Source organism: Lithobates pipiens, unplaced genomic scaffold, assembly GCF_037356315.1.
Source record: "Lithobates pipiens isolate NorthernLeopardFrog02 unplaced genomic scaffold, aLitPip1_a1.2 Scaffold_18, whole genome shotgun sequence".
Lineage (NCBI taxonomy): Eukaryota > Metazoa > Chordata > Amphibia > Anura > Ranidae > Lithobates > Lithobates pipiens.
The window spans coordinates 16,128,345-16,140,844 of NW_027507758.1; the positions used below are offsets into that span (position 1 = coordinate 16,128,345).

General features: G+C 42.6%; 1 protein-coding gene across 1 annotated transcript in view; it reads left to right on the forward strand.

Moving 5' to 3' along the window:
- Positions 1-12,162: 12,162 nt before the first annotated feature.
- Positions 12,163-12,500, forward strand: part of MDGA1 (MAM domain containing glycosylphosphatidylinositol anchor 1) — a 487,363-nt gene continuing 487,025 nt past the window's right edge. The window contains exon 1 of the mRNA XM_077485391.1: positions 12,163-12,500. This exon is cut by the window's right edge and continues 1,417 nt beyond it. The gene's annotated coding sequence lies outside the window, so the exon portion shown is untranslated.

Genomic DNA, 12,500 nt, shown 5'->3' on the forward strand with positions numbered 1-12,500 from the left:
CATATATATATATATATATACATATATATATATATCTCTTTATATAAATATAAAGATATCTTTTATATACATATATATATCTTTATATATATATCTTTATATATATATATATATATATATATATATAGATAGATAGATAGATAGATAGATAGATAGATAGATAGATAGATAGATAGATAGATAGATAGATAGATAGATAGATAGATATACAGTATTTCACAAAAGTGAGTACACCCTTCACATTGTTGTAAATATTTTCTTCTATCTTTTCATGTGACAACACTGAAGAAATGACACTTGTCTACAATGTAAAGTAGTGAGTGTACAGCTTGTATAACAGTGTAAATTTACTGTCCCCTCAAAATAACTCAACACACAGCCATTAATGTCTAAACCACTGGCAACAAAAGTCAGTACAAGTGAAAATGTCCAAATTGGCCCTAAGGGGCAAAATATTTTGTGTGGCCACCATTATTTTCCAGCACTGCCTTAACCCTCTTGGGCATGGAGGTCACCAGAGCTTCACAGGTCACCACTGGAGACCTCTTCCACTCCTCCATGATGACATCACAGAGCTGGTGGATGTTGGAGACCTTGCGCTCCTTCACCTTCTGTTTTGAGGATGCCCCACAGATGCTCAATAGGGTTTAGGTCTGGAGACATGCTTGGCCAGTCCATCACCTTTACCCTCAGCTTCTTTAGTAAGGCAGTGGTCATCTTGGAGGTGTGTTTGGAGTCATTATCATGCTGGAATACTGCCCTGCGGCCCAGTCTCTGAAGGGAGGGGATCATGCTCTGATTCAGTATGTCACAGTACATGTTGGCATTCATGGTTCCCTCAATGAACTGTAGCTCCTCAGTGCCGATGTTCTGCTGAGAAGTGTCCTCCCATCGGATAGTGTCCGCCCCGTACTGTGCAGGCGCAGCGCTTGCGCAGTACGGAGGACAAGGAGATGCCGAAAGTCTCTGAAGATGAACGGCGCCTGCGCACTTAATAGTACCTTCTGCCCTGAGGTCAGGTTCAAGCCCCACCATCCAAGTGGACATAGAAGATGTAAAACAGCACTTAGTAACAGGGCCCCTCGTGGGCTCGCCTTGCTCACCGCGCTTCGGGCGCAGGCTCGCTACACTCTGCAAATTTTTATTCTAGCTCTATGCCCACTTGGATGGTGGGGCTTGAACCTGGACTCAGGGCAGAAGGTACTATTAAGTGCGCAGGCGCCGTTCATCTTCAGAGACTTTCGGCATCTCCATTGTCCTCCCTACTGCGTAAGAGCAGTACAGGGCGGACACTATCCGACGGGGGACAGTATTCGACAAGACACCGGCAGCACTCATGCAGCCCCAGACCATGACACTCCCACCACCATGCCTGACTGTAGACAAGACACTCTTGTCTTTGTCCTCCTCACCTGGTTGTCCCCACACACGCTTGTCACCATCTGACACCAAATACATTTATCTTGGTCTCATCAGACCACAGGACATGGTCCAGTAATCCATCTCCTTAGTCTGCTTGTCTTCAGAAAACTGTTTGCTGGCTTTCTTGTGCATCATCTTCCAAAGAGTCTTCCTTCTGGGACAACAGCCATGTAGACCAATTTGATGCAGCGTGCGGCGTATGGTCTGAGCACTGACAGGCTGACCCCCCCACCCCTTTAACCTCTGCAGCAATGCTGGCAGCACTCATACGTCTATTTCCCAAAGACAACCTCTGGATATGACGCTGAGCACGTGCACTCAACTTCTTTGGTGGACCATGGCGAGGCCTGTTCTGAGTGGAACCTGTCCTGTTATACCGCTGTATGGTCTTGGCCGCCATGCTACAGCTCAGTTTCAGGGTCTTGGCATTCTTCTTATAGCCTAGGACATCTTTATGTAGAGCAACATTTTTATTTTTTTTCAGATCCTCAGAGAGTTCTTTGCCATGAGGTGCCATGTTGAACTTCCAGTGACCAGTATAAGAGAGTGAGACTGATAACACCAAATTTAACACACCTGCTCCCCAGTCATACCCGAGACCTTGTAACACTAACGAGTCACATGACACCCAGGAAGGAAAATGGCTAATTGGGTCCAATTTGGACATTTTCACTTAGGGGTGTACTGACTTTTGCTGCCAGCGGTTTAGACATTAATGGCTGTGTGTTGAGTTATTTTGAGGGGACGGCAAATTTACACTGTTATACAAGCTGCACACTCACTACTTTACATTGTAGACAAGTGTCATTTCTTCAGTGTTGTCACATGAAAAGATAGAAGAAAAGATTTACAAAAATGTGACTTACTTTTGTGAAATACTGTAGTTTGTATGTAAGATTACCTTTGTATGGAAGGGTAAGGCAGTGCGCCTGAAAAATGAAGAAAACATTTGCTGAGATCGGCTATTGAATGAGATCTCACATTACATCGGCTCTCATTCATGGTTAGGTGAGGCAGCAGCATCTCGCAGACTTGGAGTAGGGGGAAGGTAGCAATTTCTGCCTTTAGCTGGGAATGAGCTCTCTGTCCTCCAGCTGAACACTGCCCCTAGTGGACACAAGAGCATTGCAGCCATAGAGCTGATTAAACAAAACATTTTGATGTACGGCATCGCCGCCTTAACCACTTGATTCCCCCCGGGCCTTTCCTCCCTGTGACACCCTTGAGTCACTGAACCTTTTTTTTTTTGTTGTTTCATTATTCCGGATGTCTCAGATGCTTGCCTTGCATCTTTTAGGTTTTGTCGTCTACCATAAAATATCACACATCATGTCGGGAGCGATAGGAGTTTCATTTGATTTGGATACAAATACTGTATATTATTATTTTCTAGATTTTTATTAGAAAGAAAAAAAAAAATTTTTTTTTTTTTTTTTTAATTTCCTGTAATTCTTCCGAACTTTTACGTAATTTGTGCATCCTCGTCCAACATCAGTGCCCGACCTCACAAATGCTCTTCTGGAAGAATGGTCAAACATTCCCATAGACACTCTTCTAAACCTTGTGGACAGCCTTCCCAGAAGAGTTGAAGCTGTTACAGCCGCCAAGGGTGGGCCAACTCAATATGGGACCCTACAGACTAAGACTGGGATACCAACATGTGTGTGTAAAGGCAGGCGTCCCAATACTTTTGGTGACATAGTGTGTGTGTGTGTGTGTGTGTGTGTGTGTGTGTGTAACATTTAATACAATATAGATTTTTTTTATATTGTAGAAAAATGTAAAAGCTCAAAATAAATGTTTGGCCCCTTACTGTAGAAGCGCTTTATTCCCCTTTCAATGCTACATTGTGGCGCACGCAAGAAAATGCGATTGTTTTGCAGAAACGGTTAGTATAACATTCAGATGGGTTCAAACTGGGTTGAGGACACAAAGTAGCACAATGGACACTTTTTTACAGTAAGAAATCAGTAAATATTCTGAATGTCGTGCTTGTTTATGGAGCATTTGATGCAGTTGTCATTCAGACATCATTGTTAGAAGCTGGAAAGTATAAACTGCATATTACATATGATATGATTCACAATATATACTGTATGTATGTATATATACATATATATATATATATATATATATATATATATATATATATATATATATATATATATATATATATATATATATATATATATGTACCGGTATATGTGTGTGTGTGTATGTATATATATATATATAGATAGGTAGATAGATAGATAGATATAGATATATACACAAGCACAGCATATACTGTGAATACATACATATCATATAGTATAATAAATGTAAAAAATAAATAAAATATGTGTGTATTTATTTATTTAATATAAAAAATGAATAAATGAAATTAGATGTTATATATATGTATATACTGTATTTATATATACTGTATGTGTGTATATATATTATAGATGTAATTATGTAATAAAAAAGTATATATATATATATATATATATATATAGATATATATATATTTATTTATTTATATATATATTTATTTATATATATATATATATATATATATATATATATATATATATATATATATATATATATATATATATATATATATATTTATATATATATATATATATATATATATATATATATATATATATATATTTATATATATATATATATATATATATATATATATATTTTTTTTTTTTTTTTTTTAATTATTATTACATAATTACATCTATAATATATATACACATATATATAAACACAGTATATACATATATATAACATTTAATTTCATTTATTCATTTTTTATATTAAATAAATAAATACACACATATTTTATTTCTTCTTTACATTTATTATACTATATGATATGTATGTATTCACAGTATATGCTGTGCTTGTGTGTATATATATAGCGATATATATATATATATACACACACACACACAGTGAATATTCACACTGTGAATATATTCATATCATATACCATACACCACACACTGCATCAAATTGGTCTGCATGGCTGTCGTCCCAGAAGGAAGCCTCTTCTAAAGATGATGCACAAGAAAGCCAGCAAACACTTTGCTGAAGACAAGCAGACTAAGGACATGGATTACTGGAACTATGTCCTTATATATATATATATATATATATATATATATATATATATATATATATATATATATATATATATGTATATATATATATATATATATGTATGTATATATATATATATATATATATATATATATATATATATATATGTATATATATATATATATATATGTATATATATATATATATATATATGTATATACACAGTGGTGTGAAAAAGTGTTTGCCCCCTTCCTCATTTCCTGTTCCTTTGCATGTTTGTCACACTTAAGTGTTTCGGAACATCAAATCAATTTAAACAATAGTCAAGGACAACACAAGTAAACACAAAATGCAATTTGTAAATGAAGGTGTTTATTATTAAAGGTGAAAAAAAATCCAAACCATCATGGCCCTGTGTGAAAAAGTGATTGCCCCCCTTGTTAAAACATACTATAACTGTGGTTGTCCACACCTGAGTTCAATTTCTCTAGCCACACCCAGGCCTGATTATTGCCACACCTGTTCACAATCAAGGCATCACTTAAATAGGAGCTGCTTGACACAGTAAGGTCCACCAGAAGATCCTTAAAAGCTACACATCATGCCGAGACCCAAAGAAATTCAGCAACAATTGAGAAAGAAAGTAATTGAGATCTATCAGTCTGGAAAGGGTTATAAAGCCATTTCCAAAGCTTTGGGAATCCAGCGAACCACAGTGAGAGCCATTATCCACAAATGGCGAAGACATGGAACAGTGGTGAACCTTCCCAGGAGTGGCCGGCCGCCCAAAATTACCCCAAGAGCGCAGCGACGACTCATCCACGAGGTCACAAAAGACCCCACAACAACGTCCAAGGAACTGCAGGCCTCACTTGCCTCAGTTAAGGTCAGCGTTCATGCCTCCACCATCAGGAAAAGACTGGGCAAAAATGGCCTGCATGGCAGAGTTCCAAGGAGAAAACCACTGCTGAGCAAAAAGAACATCAAAGCTCGTCTCAATTTCTCCACAACACATCTTGATGATCCCCAAGACTTTTGGGACAACATTCTGTGGACCGATGAGACAAAAGTGGAACTCTTTGGAAGGTGTGTGTCCAAGTATATCTGGCGTAGAAGGAACACTGCATTTCATAAAAAGAACATTATACCAACAGTAAAATATGGTGGTGGTAGTGTGATGGTCTGGGGCTGTTTTGCTGCTTCAGGACCTGGAAGACTTGCCGTGATAAAAGGAACTATGAATTCTGCTGTCTACCAAGAGATCCTGAAGGAGAATGTCCGACCATCTGTTCGTGTACTCAAGCTGAAACGAACTTGGGTTCTGCAGCAGGACAATGATCCTAAACACACCAGCAAGTCCACCACCGAATGGCTGAAGAAAAACAAAATGAAGACTTTGGAGTGGCCTAGCCAAAGTCCTGACCTGAATCCTATTGAGATGTTGTGGTCGTTCATGCTCGAAAACCCTCTAATGTAACTGAATTAGGACAATTCTGCAAAGATGAGTGGGCCAAAATTCCTCCAGGACGCTGTAAAAGCCTCATTGCACGTTATCGCAAACGCTTGGTTGCAGTTGTTGCTGCTAAGGGTGGCCCAACCAGTTATTAGGTTTAGGGGGCAATCACTTTTTCACACAGGGCCATGATGGTTTGGATTTTTTTCACCTTTAATAATAAACACCTTCATTTACAAATTGCATTTTGTGTTTACTTGTGTTGTCCTTGACTATTGTTTAAATTGGTTTGATGTTCCGAAACACTTAAGTGTGACAAACATGCAAAGGAACAGGAAATGAGGAAGGGGGCAAACACTTTTTCACACCACTGTATATATATATATGTATATATATATATATATATATATATATATATATATATATATATATATACGTATTTATATATACATATATGTATATATATATATATATATATATATGTATATATATATATATATATATTTATTTATATTTATTTATTTTTTTAAATTCGTTTTTTCTTCTTTCTTTATAGACCTGATCCAGCCCTCTCCCTTCCCCCAACAGCAACAGTTTTAAATCTTTTATTGTTTATTTTTCAGGTTTTGTGACTGAGTACCCTTTTTGTGCCTTACGCGGCCATTCGTCTTAAGACGGTCTATATCCATATGTAGGAGAATCTATATTGTTCCATATATTTAGACCAACGTAATGGTTTTTATTATCTAAATAACATATTTGCAGTGTCAGTCCTGTGGCCCCCAGGGGCAGCAGAACAAATAGCCAATCACGGCGTGTCATCATTTACATGTAAATGAACCTCTCTATGTATTCAGTCGCAGCCATGAAAGATTCCACATGTCCCCAGCTTCCAGGGACAGTCCTGAGCGCTGAGAAACGATCCCTGGAAGATGTAGTTCTCCCCCCCCACCCTCTATTTAGCAGGGGATTCCCAACAATGTATCTTTCTTTCCCCCAAAAATGTAACAATAAGATGTATCTTTAGACAATACCTTTTTTTTAAGTTTTGAGTGGAGATGTGTTATAGCCTCTTTCAGGTTTTTATTACTGTCCGTGTCTTCCCCCATCAGGGATAGTCTCCCCTCTTTTGGCACTGGTGACTATTGTCAGAGAAAGAAAGTGAGGGAAGATCCAAATTGTCCGCAATGTCTCCAGAATAAAAAAAGCGAGGAGAAATAGGTCAATGGTATGGCCAGCTTGGGGGGGGAAAGTATGAAAATGTCCGGAAGTTGACTTTAAACCCCACTTGTGGCACCGGTTCTGAGGAACGTTCCATGGGAACTCCTAATTTTGTGCACCAAATGTGCAGATTTCAAATTGCACCCAGTGTTTGAAACCATGGAACATGGCGGCGTCCTACAAGGCCAATGGGTGGATCCATTGGCTGTCAGACCATCCTGGAGATACATGAAACACAGATAGGTCATTTACCTCACCATGGTCATTGCTTTCAGCATTTTTTCTTTGACCCCCCCCCCCAACCACACACAAACACACATCACTCTATATAAATTGAGGCACTTGTATGAAACGTATACAGGGAGAAATCTGGAGGCTCCTACTGTAGACCCCATTGGAAAATGTTCATTGTCTGGAGAATAGGCAAAGCCAAGTAACTAGCATTTTTGAAAGAAGGCCACCAATGGTAGCCTACATATCACATTCAGTAGTGATTTCCTTTAAAGTCAACTTCTGAACATTTTCATCAAGCTGGCCATACCATTGGTCTATTTTGAGTCAATTTTTTTTCAAAACATCCCATCATTCACACGTACAATGGAAAGTAACCACCAGACATGAAGCAATCTAACAACTGCAAGTTTAATCAAGCACCAGAATTTGGTCAAATGTGAAATGGAAACAATAAGTTGTCAGCATCAATAAAGTAAAAAAAAAAAATGAATGTAAAGTAGTATCATAATGGGGGAAAAAAACAAAAGTAGTGCGCACGAGCTGAAACGCGTAGCCCCATGACGTAATTTCCACCCTGTTGTACATTGCAGCATGGTTCCAAAAGTTATGACGCCATCTTCCTACGGTGTTCACAATGAGTAACACCGTGCATGGAGGAGCGGAGACAACGCACGTAGGACAGCAGGTTCTTATATATGATGAGCTTGCTTCTGTTTTTAACATGTGAGTTGCCAATTGCGATTTTAGATATGGTTGTGTCTTAATACTACACTTAGTAGGCACTTCCCATCCTCGCTGCTTTTCACCATTATCAATAAAGATTGCATATGTTAGCTGACATACCATGGTTCCAGCTTTTCCTTTTTACCTATTCAAGATTGGAGATTTACAGAGACCTTTGAGGCTGGGTGCGGTGGCTTTGAAGCTGAGGATGATTTATGTAGGTGATAGCTTGGATATGAACCTGTTCCGGCTTGTAAGGAGGTGCTGGCAGGGTGTCTGTGAATATGTTAGTCCTGTCTGCACTGCATTGTTATTTATGCAGATAGTGAGTTACAGGCTGCCCAGGATAGGAAAGGGTTAACTGTATTTCCCTGGGCTCTTGCTTTGGCAGGCTTCTGCTGGGCTCCCTGCATTCATAAATTCAGGAGGGAGACTCTGCCTACTTTAGTTCCAGCCACGTGGAAAGCAGGAAAGGCTGACAGCTGAGATGTAACGTCATCTTCCAGCAACCACCTGCCCCTCTCTGGCTTCGGCTGTCTACTGTCCTGACTGTCATCACTGAAGATTGGCTTCCTGAGGAGATTGCCAGCAGGCCTGGGGCTGCTGAGACCTGTAGTCCTCCCTGCAGAATGCCAGCTTTGGGGAGCGGCCACTGTGGACTCTGCTGTGTATGGACTCTTGCATATGCAGGTATGCTGGGGCAGCCACAAGCCTGAGTTAGGGATTAGTATAAGGAAAAGACTGTGCGCTTTGATTTGGAATTGTTATATTGAGAGTTTCCAGTAAAGCTTTTGAAACTTTGTCCTAGCCTGGTCTGAAGTTACTTAAAGGGGTGCCTGGTGATAATGGCATATGGAAGAAAGGGCCTTTAATGCACACACACAGGGTGAAGTGATGGCATGACACAAGGACATAAGAAGGATGATATGACATCCAGACAGCAGGAGAGCGGTACCGGCAGGGGTTACGAGTCTCACATATAGTGAGGGGAGCGGTTCATAGCCCACCTCCAGAGCATTCGGTTCCTCAGCAACCAGGACCAGACCACGTGCAGGACTGAAGAAAAAAGTTCATTATGCGCGCGCAGGAGGTCCGCGCTGGTTCCAAGCGGGACCCGCTCTGTCACTGGGAGATTGGTGGCAGAGTCGAGCTGAACTAGTGGAAAGGACACTGCTCTGTGGTGTCTCCTTCAAAATGTTGTGTCCTTAGCAGTGGTATGTATGGTGGGCAGTGGTGGCTAGTGGGTTCTTCTTTGGGGGGGGGGGGGGGGGCGGAAAACAAACAACAACCAGCTTACATTGGCCCATGTGTGTGTATTTTGCATTTGAGATAGGAACCTTAGATTGTAAGTTCTTTGAGGGAGTACTGTGAATGTACAGTATGTAAAGCACTATATAAATGCCACTTTACCATAGGTGTGTGTAGCCCTTTGCATGAGGATGTGCACCCCAAAGCTCAAGCAAACATGCGTGTGTGTGAATGTACACGGTGTCATTAGGATATTGGATGGTGTCAGTAGAGCAGTGGACGGTGTTAGAAGGGCAGTGGACAGTGTCAGTAGAGCAGTGGATGGTATTAGTAGGGCAGTGGACAGTGTTAGTAGGGCAGTGGACGGTGTCAGTAGGGCAGTGGATGGCGTCAGTAGAGTAGTGGATGGTGTCAGTAGAGCAGTGGATGGTGTCAGTAGAGCAGTGGACGGTGTCAGTAGGGCAGTGGACAGTGTCAGTAGAGCAGTGGACGGTGTCAGTAGGGCAGTGGATGGCGTCAGTAGAGTAGTGGATGGTGTCAGTAGGGCAGTGGACGGTGTCAGTAGAGCAGTGGACGGTGTCAGTAGGGCAGTGGATGGCATCAGTAGAGCAGTGGACGGTGTCAGTAGAGCAGTGGACGGTGTCAGTAGGGCAGTGGACAGTGTCAGTAGAGCAGTGGACGGCGTCAGTAGGGCAGTGGACAGTGTCAGTAGAGCAGTGGACGGTGTCAGTAGGGCAGTGGACAGTGTCAGTAGAGCAGTGGACAGTGTCAGTAGAGCAGTGGACGGTGTCAGTAGGGCAGTGGATGGTGTCAGTAGGGCAGTGGACGGTGTCAGTAGGGCAGTGGACGGTGTCAGTAGAGTAGTGGATGGTGTCAGTAGAGCAGTGGACAGTGTCAGTAGAGCAGTGGATGGTGTCAGTAGGGCAGTGGACGGTGTCAGTAGGGCAGTGGACGGTGTCAGTAGGGCAGTGGACGGTGTCAGTAGAGTAGTGGATGGTGTCAGTAGAGCAGTGGACAGTGTCAGTAGAGCAGTGGACAGTGTCAGTAGGTCAGTGGACAGTGTCAGTAGAGTAGTGGATGGTGTCAGTAGAGCAGTGGACGGTGTCAGTAGAGCAGTGGACAATGTCAGTAGAGCAGAAGACTGTGTCAGTAGGGCAGTGGACAGTGTCAGTAGGGCAGTGGACAGTGTCAGTAGGGCAGTGGACGGTGTCAGTAGAGCCATGGACGGTGTCAGTAGGGCAGAGGACGGTGTCAGTAGAGCAGTGGACAGTGTCAGTAGAGCAGTGGACGGTGTCAGTAGAGCAGTGGACGGTGTCAGTAGGGCAGTGGACGGTGTCACTAGGGCAGAGGACAGTGTCAGTAGAGCAGTGGACAGTGTCAGTAGAGCAGTGGACGGTGTCAGTAGGGCAGAGGACAGTGTCAGTAGAGCAGTGGACAGTGTCAGTAGAGCAGTGGACTTTGTCAGTAGGGCAGTGGATGGTGTCAGTAGGGCAATGGACGGTGTCAGTAGGGCAGTGGACAGTGTCAGTAGGGCAGTGGACTTTGTCAGTAGGGCAGTGGATGGTGTCAGTAGGGCAGTGGATGGTGTCAGTAGGGCAGTGGACGGTGTCAGTAGAGCAGTGGACAGTGTCAGTAGGGCAGTGGACTTTGTCAGTAGGGCAGTGGATGGTGTCAGTAGAGCAGTGGACTTTGTCAGTAGGGCAGAGATTGGTGTCAGTATGGCAGTGGATGGTGTCAGTGTGGCAGTGAACGTTGGCAGTAGAGCAGAGATGGGTGTCAGTTTGGCAGTGGATGGTGTTGGTTGTGGGTGACGCAACCAACACGGCGGGGGGGGGGGGGGTTGACCCAACTGACTGGGGGGGTAGCTGTGGGTGCATTGTTTGCCGCCCCCCGCAGAAAATATACAACTAGCCGTCACTGGTCAGTAGAGCCGTGGATGTGCAAGTAGCACAGTGGTCGGTGTCAGTAGGGCAGAGGATGATGTCAGTAGGGCAGTGGACGGTGTCAAATTTTTTTATTTTATTTTTTTATTTTATTTTGCAATGTTGTTGTTTCTTTTTCCTCCCCCCTGGGGTTGGCAAGGAATATTTACGGTCTAACCATGACCTGCCCATTATTGACAGGTAGATCGTGATTGACAGGTTGGCACACCCTGTGCGCACGCCTATGCGTGACTGTACAAAAATGTCATAAAAAATACATTCAATGTTTTATGCTTCTTTAATGAAACAGAGCGACACCTGTCAGCATCTAAACGTTCAGACAAAGCACACAGACCTACCCAATCATTTGGCATGCTTTCCAATATAAAAAGAATAAAGAATCAATCAATATTCAACACACAAAACAATTACTTTGTATGGGCACTCACCTCCAGAGGTAAATACCCTCCCAGGAAGGGTAACAAAAGCAAACAAAGTGCTTAAACAGCCTAGACTTGTTATAAATGAAGCAGCAGCCAAATTCCAGCCCCAGTGCCTGTCCTCCATGCAGAGTGAAGAGCTATGTGTAATTACAGTGTGAATTGTAATATAAAGAGAGACTTTCCAGTAGGTGAAGAGTACAGTGGTGCCCCCCCAGATCTGTACATGAGATGTGGGGTGAAGGAGGACAGGGGGAGATTGTTATCCAGTTGGCAGCTGTGTGCCATAGCAGGCACAGAATAAATCAGAGCCAATCTATGTATGCATCTCCCACACAGCAGCAGCAGCAGACAGGCAGGCAGTGTAGAGAGAAGCAAGCTCCACTCTGCCTCTGTCTGTCTGGCTGCAGCTCTGCATTCACTGCTGCCTGCCTCTCCCTGCGCAGGGTCCTAAGGATGGATGGGACTGGCACCTTCCTTGCAAGAGTCCAGAGGGTGGGTGGGACTGGCACCCTACTGCAAGAGTCCTGAGGATGGAAGGGACTGGCACTTTCCTTGCAAGAGTCCTGAGGATGGAAGGGACTGGCACCTTCTTGCAAGAGTCCTGAGACTGGATGGGACTGGCACCTTCCAGCAGCTGTGCACACACTGAGACACCCAGAGATGCAGAGGAGGAGGAGAGCAGCTTTGCAGCCCATCCTCTGGCTTCTGTCTAATTGGTCCTGAGGGAGGCAGGAA